The sequence below is a fragment of the Candoia aspera genome, chromosome 3, assembly GCF_035149785.1.
Source record: "Candoia aspera isolate rCanAsp1 chromosome 3, rCanAsp1.hap2, whole genome shotgun sequence".
NCBI lineage: Eukaryota > Metazoa > Chordata > Lepidosauria > Squamata > Boidae > Candoia > Candoia aspera.
In genome coordinates this window covers 131,951,935-131,962,808 of record NC_086155.1, presented here as the reverse complement: position 1 = coordinate 131,962,808, position 10,874 = coordinate 131,951,935, and positions in this window count along the sequence as shown.

Genomic DNA, 10,874 nt, shown 5'->3' with positions numbered 1-10,874 from the left:
AGACTACAGAATTTGAATTGATATCAAACCAGTACTAATATCAAAACTGTATTTATATATTTAGAAAACTATTTAGAAGATTCCCTTAACACCTCTAGGTGGCTTACAGAAATACAATAAAACAATAATTAGATTGTCTTTAAAAGCAATCTATATACTACTAAAACTCTCACTGTGTTTAACTGTTTGTCTGTTTGTACCCTCAAGTTAGCCAAAACAATTCATTATACTGCAACAATTTTTGAATCAAGGTACTTAAAATCTGCTAACTTAAAGAATGTGTAAAAATCCGAGACCCATTACTTCTGTGGAATTGAAATTTCCATGATGTTCACACCAGTTTTATTTGCAAAGTTGTGGCTGTTGCAGTGTCCCTGTGGTCATGTGATCACAATTTCTGATGCTCCCTATCAGCTTCCCACAAGCAAAGTCAGTGGGGAAGTCAGCAGGAAGTCAGAAGTCACTCCCGCTCCCACTGCCTTTTTGCCCACTTATGGACATTCTGTTTATCTGTTTACGTAAGTAAATATTGACTTATTATTGAAGTTTGTTTGCCACTACAATTATTTTCTATTTAGGATATATACTCTTCTTAGATGATCATGGGACCATCCAACATTGGGGTAAAAAAAAATATAGTCAGCCTAAAATTTAATGTTCATTCTGGTCACATCAGAATACACTACCTTTCTCTCAAAGGATGACCTAACAGGTCACAGGGTTGCCTAGTAAGCACTAAAATCTAAGGCACTAAACTTAAATTTGAAACATTAAAACTTTATAAGACCTGGTTGAATGTTTCAATATATCCTAAACGATGATAAGTAGGTAGGTAGTTAGGTAGGGGTTGTTTCAACTCTAGTGGTGTTTACTTTTACATAGTCTTCCTATGAAGAAAGAGGAATTAAATATTGATATCAAACATCATTTTGGTGGGATACATAATAGGTTCCCAACTGAATTAAGAGTGCAGGACAGATTATACAGGATTTAATATTAAATTGCTTTGAATTTAGTTGTAACTGGCTTTATACATCATAATGAGCATCCTGAATTGGGTGAGAAGCAACTAGTGAAAGTGTTTCAACACATGAGTTGATCAGATGTGTATCTGAGAACCATAGAAACCAGACCTAGATCATCTAACACCCCAGCCCAGCATCCAGGGATAAAGCCAGGTCTTCACAGCCATCTAGAAGGCTAGGAGGGGCAGGGTCCTCCATATCTAAGTGGGGAGGTTGTTCCATAGGGAAGGTGCTACAAGAGGACCTGGAAATATGGAAGCAGAAGCAGAAATATGGGAGCAGAAGCACTGCAGAGCTGAACTTCCAATCCTCATCTCTTTCAAGCACTATAAAACAATACTGTCATCAGCAATATCAACAGCCACCTCGGGGTAACCCTCCCCTTGTCATTCTATTAGACTGGTCATGACCTTGCAGCCCTCAGGCAGCCCTCAGTGTGGAAATGCAGCCTGAAGGCAATAAAGCCACTCTGGCACAGCAAAAGTAATGGATTTACCTTTGATGTAAACATACTACAGCACACTATGAAGGGATTCTATAGAGTTTCAAGAAATCCAAAACATAAAAGTTCACTGGACAGCACTGTAGTGATTGAAAAGTGCTGTTTTCCTACCATCACTGCTACAGAATAGGCTTAATAGTGAGCTCTTCTATATGTTTAAACTAAACTTCTTTATTTGTATTCTAACCATCTCCCAATCTACTGTATTATGCCCAGGAGAGACACATACCAAGGAGCCAAACAGGCTTTGCTTAGTGGTAGAGATGCAATCAGTCCAATCAGGCTCAAGATCAATTATGCTGCATGAAGACAACTATTTAATCTGCTCCCTAAAAAGCTTAATTGGCTTTTCATACCATTTTTCCTGTAGAATTCACTTCTAAAATATTCTTGTACAGAACACATTTTCTGAATAAGCCAACATCTATTTTACACTCTTATCAGACTTAGAAATCATATCTTCAGTTTTCTACAAGGCAACATTCTGTTTCTAAAGCAAGCAGCACAATTATTCTTTCCGCCCTTCTAATCCTTCAAGCTTCTGTGATTTATAGTTTAATATAAAAGCACACATTTAGAACACTTAAATGCTTTATGAAATTAGGGCATGTTTGCCTAGATAATCAGCAACTGATAAAGGCCTTGAATAATATATGAAATATTGTGCTGTAGTGATGATGGGCAAAGAACAAGAAATTAACTGAAAGGCTTAAGTACAATTTGTGCTTCAAAATTATTCAGCAAGATTGTTTTCCTCTGACACAAATTCCGCTTACTTATCTGTTCTTGCTATTTTTAACAAAAAGAAATCTAATAAAAGGGTTAAAAAACTTCATTTATTAAACAGGGTTTTGTTGCAATTTTTAATCTACAGTTCAAGTGTCCATGGTTGGACACATTTATTTCTAGAATTGGATTGGAAAATAAATTCCATATGTCTACAACATTTAATGAAATCTGAAAAATAGCAAGCAATAAATTTAATAATAAACATTGCAATCTAAGGTATGTCAGCTCAAAATCAGAAATTTCCCTGGCTCCAGTAAGGCTTACTTTGGGTAAGTGATACAGATATAGCATTTTAAAGTTGGGAGTAGCCTGCAAAAGTGTGAGAAGGCACATGTCTTTCTATTATTATGTTCCAGATGTCTAGGAGAAAGCACATCTGTCAGGTTCCTCTTGGAGCACTTGTATAAGCAGAACTACTTATCACAGAACTAGGGAAAACAGGAAAAAAATGCTTGAGTTGGAGAAAAACAGTAACCTTTTGTTTTCTACTTTTAACTATAAAGTTATGGGACTTTGTTTAGTTTTTAAACTAGCAAAATTATTATCACATAAGCCCCAGGTCTCCAGTGTAATGTCTGGAAGTGACAAGGTGCAAGCAAACATGTTTCCTTGAAGCCTGCCAAACTCTACCCTGCCTAATTGTATGTTTAGATTCCTTTATTTATTTTAATGAATGCACAATTAGCCTACTGCCAAACAAAGCACCAGCCTCAAGTATAACCTATTTTCCCAACTTCTGGTGGGGACATGGTGGTCTGAACAGCTGTGTCTGAAGGCTCCTTGGGCAGAACTGACAACACGGCAGTTTTTTGGGCTCAGGGAGGTCTTTCCTGATGCCCTGGAGTGTTTTCCTGGGCAAAGAAAATGCTCAGAATTATCCCATCCACTCTCCAGAATGGTTGACTTGCAGCCAGAGGATCTCAAACAGAGTTTGCGCTAAACTGGTAAGAGCCCCAGGAGGCTGGGACTCCACCATTTCCAAGCCGCGTTGTAGCCTTAAATGGACACTAAGTCAGGCCACCCCATTTCTAAATCTCTCTCTCTCTGTATGTATGTATGTATTTAAGTTAATGTACCCTAAGAGAGGTGTTCTACAGTAAGGAGAAGAAATCTCTCTTGGAATTATTTTTTTTTTAAATCTTATTAAGTTTCCATTTGTTTCCTATATAAATATTAAGGATGACTGGAAATAAATATTTGTCTCTCTGTTATTATTTTTGCACTGAATTTAAAGATAAAGTGTAGTTTTCCTACACTTTGAATCTGCTGTTTTGAACCGTCAGCTGTTTCTACTTTCTCTGAGAGGAAGTAGCAACTGTTACCAAACTCTCACTTTTATAAACACATTATGAAAACTTTCCTTTATCTTCTACTTTTGATGGTTAAGTACCTGGGGGGCACCATAATTTACTGCATGAGACATGGATGATTTCAAGCAGACTTTCTCAGAGTTCCATTGAGACCTGACCTCAAACAGAACCTTTTGGATTCTTGTCAAGTTATTATGCAAGATATTTGGGACATTGTATAAAACATTAGTTCTAAAATGTGTCATCTGGTTGGGGACGTCATGGAAGAAACTGAAGAATTTAACATAGAAATGTCTCTACTAACAGCAAGATTGAGGTTTTTGCTGAATTGCCAGATGACGGGGCAGTCGACTTGAAATTAAAGGGACAGACTGAATTGCAAACCACAAATGGAATTCTCTTTCTGATGGAATGTTATAGGAAGGAAGGGGTTGTTACTGAAAGGCAGTTTTCTGCTGAGAAGTCGGAGTTTTTAAGGGGGGCAGTTGGGCTCTTTGATCTCTCTGTGAAAAATGCCTTGTGTTTATTGTGGAGATATGTGAATGCTTTGGTCTATTTTGAAGTGGGGTAAGGGTTTGAGAATGTTTATCTGGATTGTTTTTAAGGTATGTTTGATGTCATTCTGTATGGATTTTGATTAAGATTAATAAGGTAAATAACAAATGCTTGGTTTTAGGTTTAATATGTTTAAGATTGTTATAATTGTAGTAGTATTAATTATAAGGGCAGAAAATGTATATGCGTTTTAGTTTGATTCTTATTATAGTGGACAGAAATGTACAGAATAGTGGTAGGAAGGAAATAAATAAGTGTTGTTTGGGGGGGGGAGTTGTTTAGGAGGTTTATATATTTTCTTTTTCTTTTAATATAAGGGGAGGGAGCAATTGTATTTAGTGATTTTTATAATGAGCTAATGGAATGATTTATAGAAATAATGTGATTTTGGTTTAAGATAGAGCAAGGAATTAATTATAGAAAATTGTTGCATATTCTTGCTGTTAAAAGTTGGAAGTCACCCCTTTATGTAATCTTTTTAAAAAAATCTTCTTGTATTTCTACACCTTTTTATGTTGTTGGTTTTTTTGTAGTTTTCTGCTTTTTTGTAGTTTTTATCTTCGCTCTAAACTTAATAAAATTCTTTTTTTTTTAAAGTATAACCTGTATTCCCCAAATGCTCTGGACCCCACATGTATCCCAGTAGATTATTCCTGTCACTCAGTGCTCTGTTTGTCTTCCAATATGTCATGATTGACTGAATCCATCCATCATTTTATGAAAGTGCCCAGTACATGGTGTTATAATTTCAAATGTGCCCACTGGCCCAAAAATGATTGGGAATCACTGGCATAAGCTTTTGTGGATCACAAGCCACTTTACCAGATGCAAGGAATAGAGTTGTATAATAGAAGTACAGATGTTCAGGGGAAAACAAGAGAAAGCAGAAATGGTAAAAAGAAAAGGAAGAAGTTGCCTCACATGTGACTAAACCCTTTACTGTGAGACATAAATTCTTGCACTGATTATAGCTAGTTAACATATGTAGTGTGATAGGAAATATTGACCTTCTTTTAGTCCATGAAAAAAAAAAATGTTTCTAACTCCAACTCAGTTGTTCCATGATGAATTTATTCTTTATAATTCCTTTTCTCAAGAAAGTGAGAAAACTGAGTTCTGAGAGTGTCCTGAGGAGCTGATATATCTCCCCCCTTGGTTTTTGGATATTGTCATTTTTGACATCAGATTTGTGGGGGGGGGGGCACAGAAATTGGTTAGTTTATCCATAATGGGACTTTGCTGACAGGAAAGGACATATTCCATATCAGAAAATGAGCATGTGTACATTCCCTTGATACTGTGACGGATGTTACTAGGTTCTATAATTTCGTTATCTGCATAGATGGGGAGGTAGTACTGTTTTTTGGGGGGTCACTTGTCTATTCTGCCAAGGTACATGTGAGTGTCTTGGTTTTCCAGTGAGAGATTGTGGAGAGGCTGGTAAAGTAATGAAAGGGGGAGTAGACATACACAATTTAGAGACAGAAGGCAAATCCATTGGAAGCTTATCTTATAATAGCAACTCAGTCCAGGTGGCAAGAAATGTGGGAAGAAGCATTTCAAATCATTTATAGAGACTCTGCCTCAATGAACTCACTATAAATGAGGGGAGGAAATTCCCCTTGCAATTGCCGAGATTCTGTATTTACCCCTAATTTTATCATTAAAGACATCTTACTGAAGTCTGGGTAGTTCTTCCTTCCTGGCTCTTACTCAGGAGTGTGAAGTTAACTTTCTAAGGATCTGGGAGGAAGACTTGGAAAATAATATAGGGATAAGGATTAGTTTATATTCTCTCATCAGAATCCCTGCAGCTGCTTTTAAAATCCCTGTTACAATTTTTACATCATATCTAGTTTGTTCTTTAACTCCTGTCTTACAACAATCTTGTACAGTAGGTTAGCCTGAGGCACAGTGATGAAAGTTACTTTATGGCTAAGCAGCTATTTCAATTGCACACTCCAAGCTCAATTCTCTCCACTGCACTAAGGGGTGGAGGGGTGGGGGGAAGAAAGTTCTGAGTATGCCAATTAGATGGATTAGACTGGATTTTCAGTTGGAAGAATGGCAAGATCCAGTCAGTTTTGGAATTTAGCTCTACACCATAGTCCAGTTCTTGATGTCCTACCAATATTAAAAAAAACAAAAAAAACAAAACAGAAATCAATCCCCAAGCCTATAGTCTGCCTCTACCTGCACTGGATTCATGAGAAACTAATGAACATTTCTTAAATTGAGCGAGAAAAGCAGGGTGGGGGGAATGGAGGATAAGCTTAATTTTACTTTAGGTCCCCACTGATAATAGTGTTTATTTTTGTTTTGTTTTTTTTCCTAATTGAACAGATTAGTTTCCAAACTTCTCATTCTGTTGTCTTGCAATTTCTGTCTTACTCTGCAGAGTGCAGCTGGATATGAAAGTGGGAATAACAGACTTTAAAATGAGAACTATGGTCTACTGAGATTAAAGTGACAGTTTCGTACCTTGAGCTTGTCTTGCTATGGGAAGTTTAATAGGGAGTTGGTGACAGTGTCATATGATCCACTGACAGAAATTGAGGGCACGGCAGGCTCCTGTCACAGGAGGAATTTGCCCAGAGAATAATCAGGAGACAGCTAGGCAAAGTCTCACGGGAAACTAAAAAATATATATATATATAGTGGGGAATGAAATGGACCTTGTTTCAGATATTCGGAGAAAGAACTGCTTGTCAGATTTCTTGGAGAGAAGCATAATTAGACAGTATAGGGCTAATTGTAGCGTGTTAAAAGTTTGCAAGTAGAAACCTGAAAAGAGAATGATTTGCCCCACTGCATTTCCTCTCTCGCTCCCCATTGGCTAACGTTTGATTATATGGCCATTTGCAAATACAGCAAGTTTCCAGAGTAGCACTGAGGGCAATAGTCACTTCCTACTTCTATTTAAATGAAAATAAGGTCCTTGTTTTATGATACTGAAGAGATGATTGCAAATGTGTAAGCAAGGACTACTGAGATCTCTGAAGCCAGAGAGGGGGAAAAACAAGTTTCTTGATTGTTGGGAATGAAGAATCTTTCCTCATTGCTTGCTTTCCTCCATAAACAACAAAACCCTAGTGGTTGTTTACAACTATTAGAAATAAGGACCAATTCTACAGAATAAAATAATATATTAAGTGGAACACCTGGCAGAATTCTCTCTGCAGTATTTACATTGCCTGTATAATAGAATACACACAGACTTGGGTGAAGATGAAATGTAATGCACCAGTAAATGATAAATACTCCCTTTAGTTAAACCCAACTCAATGGATACATCAGTGTGATCTTCTTGGCAACTATATGAAGTGGCTTGCCTTTGCTTTCTTCCAGGATGTTTCCTGACTTACCAGGTCAGCCTACAACCTGATGTTTCCTGGTGATCTCCCATCTAAGTATTAATAAATCCAAGTCAGCTAGATGCTGTCATCTTTGTGAGTACACTAGTCACATTAAAAAGTGCCAGATTCAATATTTGGAATCTATGGATAGGACTGGGAAAAATTCAAAACTGGAATTTTGGAAATGGAATAGTCAGATAAGCATAAAGCAGTCTTTTATATAGAAACTTAAGGAACTCCCAGTTCTACCATGCTACCAAGAAAGGAAGCAAATTGCCAATAATATAACTTTCAAAGGAAAAGCCCTTCCAGACTTTAAATTTGATATTTTGGAAACCCAGTTTGGTGTAGTGGTGAAGGTGCTGGCCTAGAAACCAGGAGGCTGTGAGTTCTAGGCCTCCCTGAGTCATGAAAGCCAGCTGGGTAACTTTGGACCAGTCTCTCTCTCTCAGCCCAACCCACCTCACAGGGTGGTGGTTGTTGTGGGGAAAATAGGAGGAGGAAGGAGTATTTGGTATGTTCGCCGCCTTGAATTATATATATTAAAAAAGTGGGATTAAAGAATGGCTTTGAAGTTCACAATATGCATGCAGAATCTGAGGATGTTTGTGCTTTTAGGTATCTCTCATCTGTACTTAGAAGTAATCATACAGCAATCAGCAGACAAGATGGTAACGTTTAATTTTACTCTGAAAAGACATAGAGTTCACTTCAAGGATAGTGTTATTTGCACTATGCAAATTGCATGCAAAAAGGATTGCAAGCTTTATAATTCTTATTTCTTTCCAAGTACCATATAAATGTACAATTATTGTTTTCCTGACTTTTCGAAAGAATGCATTATATTAAAATGAGTTCATTTTGTCACCTCATTTGTTCGTGTATAGTGTAATTACATGTGCTGGTAAATGAAGCAATTAGTATGTAAAATGTCACAGTCATATTCCTCTGCTTTTGCAGGGAAATGGGTAGTGAAATTAAAAAGGGAAAGGTAAGCAAAGCCCTTCCCAGAATTCATCTACACAATACAGTACAAAATGACAGCTCTGTGTGAAACAATATCCCACAGTGGAAAATAGGGGGAGAGATATCGCTCAGTGGAAAGTATGTTTACGCTGTGAGATCTGTCTACAACCCAGAAGGAACATTTATTAATAGTTCTCAGATGCTGACTTATTAAGAGTTCAGCAAGAGCAATAGAGATAAGTACAACAGGAGCAACATAAAAGCTTCTGAGGCTAATTCTCTGCTCTCTACTTTCTATGATAGCAGAAGGGGTGCCAAGAATGCATATTTTATGGAGCCGTAACAAACATTTCACAGGGAAACAGCTTAAACTTGGATAGCCTCTGAACCAGCCTTTCAAACTCCAGCGCTCTCCCAATGGTCTGGGACTACATAGCCCATGCTAGCTGGGGAGTTATCAGAAATGATATTCAGCTTTATCTGGAAAGGTACCAGGCTTGTCTAACATATCTGGAGAAAACTGTTATATGTATATTCAGATTCCCCTGCCAGCCCAAGATGTACATTTGTGCTGGTACCTTTCCTATCGATTGCATTGATAAACAATGCACTGAAAAGGCCTCCTTCAAAAGAATGCTTGAAAAGGACAAGAGCTATACAAGAGAGAGCTTAAGGAACTGAAGAGGAGATTTAAGTGAGAGCTCCATTAAACACTAAATTAATCCAGTATATGGAAGTATTCTTTAAAATGAAGGGAAACATCACCGTATTGTATCAAAGACCTCCATTAAGACTGAATAATACGCAACTGCCTAATTCTGATCAAATTCATTTTTATATGTCCATTGTTGCAAAGTTAGGAATATCCATCTGCAATTCAAAAAAGTGCAAGAAAACCTTAAAAACTTTTTTAAAAAATCCTAATATAGTTTTATTCAAGTCAAACCTGACTCCTGGAGATTTCATGGACAGATTTCCTGCCTCAGTATGGAACTAGTTTGCTATTGCCTCCTTCTAAAATCCCCCCCGCACACACACGTGCACACACACACACACCACCTTTGCTTAACTTATCAGTCTATTCAATAGCCTGGGATTCCCTAGATGTCTCCTGAACAAATATTAGACAGTCCTGACCATGATTAGCATCCAACCCCAAAGTGAATCAGGTGCCATTACCTGCTGAGACCTTCTTAATATGTATTTTGGGATACTATTTTCCCTGATAATATACAAGTTATGTGTGCAGTTTTGGGCCATAAATAAGAGAAGTGCAGGATCTTAAGGATGATTGTGGCTATCCTAACAACAGTCCAGTAACCTAACCTCATGTACTTATTTGTTGACCACATAACCAAACTGTGAAACTTATCTCCCAAGTTATCATTTATAATGGTATACATTTGCTTCAACAAAATATAGCTTAGGAGACCTGATGAAGTGGAGTCAGTAGGGCAAAAGAGCAGAGCCAAATAGGGTGAGTATGGACAATGCCAATTAAAATTAATTCACAATTCACAATGTCCTAATGATCTTGAATTGCATCTTAAGTGCTATTCCCCTTCTCTATTGTACAGTCCCAGTTGCTACAACCACACTGTGGCAGCTAACTTAATTTCTAATACTTGGCCCATTAACCCTAGTACATGTTTGCATAGAGGAAAAAATATCAGCAACATTTTAGCCTAAAAAGTTCATGCTTGTGCTAACAGACAGGGGAAAAGAAACGTAGCAGAAAAAGTCATCTGAATGTTACATTTCAAGCTACTTCTTTAATTGTCAGTAAACACACTAACCCATTTTTTGCAAGAGGCATTCCTATCTGCTTCCTAAATTGATGGGTGGAGTCGTGATACCTGGCTGAACAAGTGTGTTGATTGTTAAACGGACATTCTTGCATTGATTAATCCTTATAATATAATAACAAATACTGGAGAAGCCCCGCTTTGTACTAGGCCAGGATTACTTACCCCCTTAGAAAGGGGACTTCAAAATAAAACAAGGTAAAATAAATCAAAACTACAGTAAAACAATTCAATAACCTTTTGTAACTGCCTTTTTTCCCCCAAAAAGGAACATTAGTCAGTCATTTTAAAAAGAAATCAGCAGGGAAGGAAAAAAAAAAAAGAGCTCGATGATGAAAACCATACTCTCCAAGCATTGCTCAAGAATAGGAAAAAGCCAATGTTTTAAAGTGCCCAATCTCTAAATAAATGAATGGATGGATGAACTCTCTTTTGAGAACTGCTGGAAAAGATAGTTCCTCCTAACCCAACACAATCATCTTTTTCTGCTAATCAGTTCCTTTTACTTTATCCAAATGCTCATCTGCCTCTTTCTTATCCTATTCATATCATTATATTACTTTATT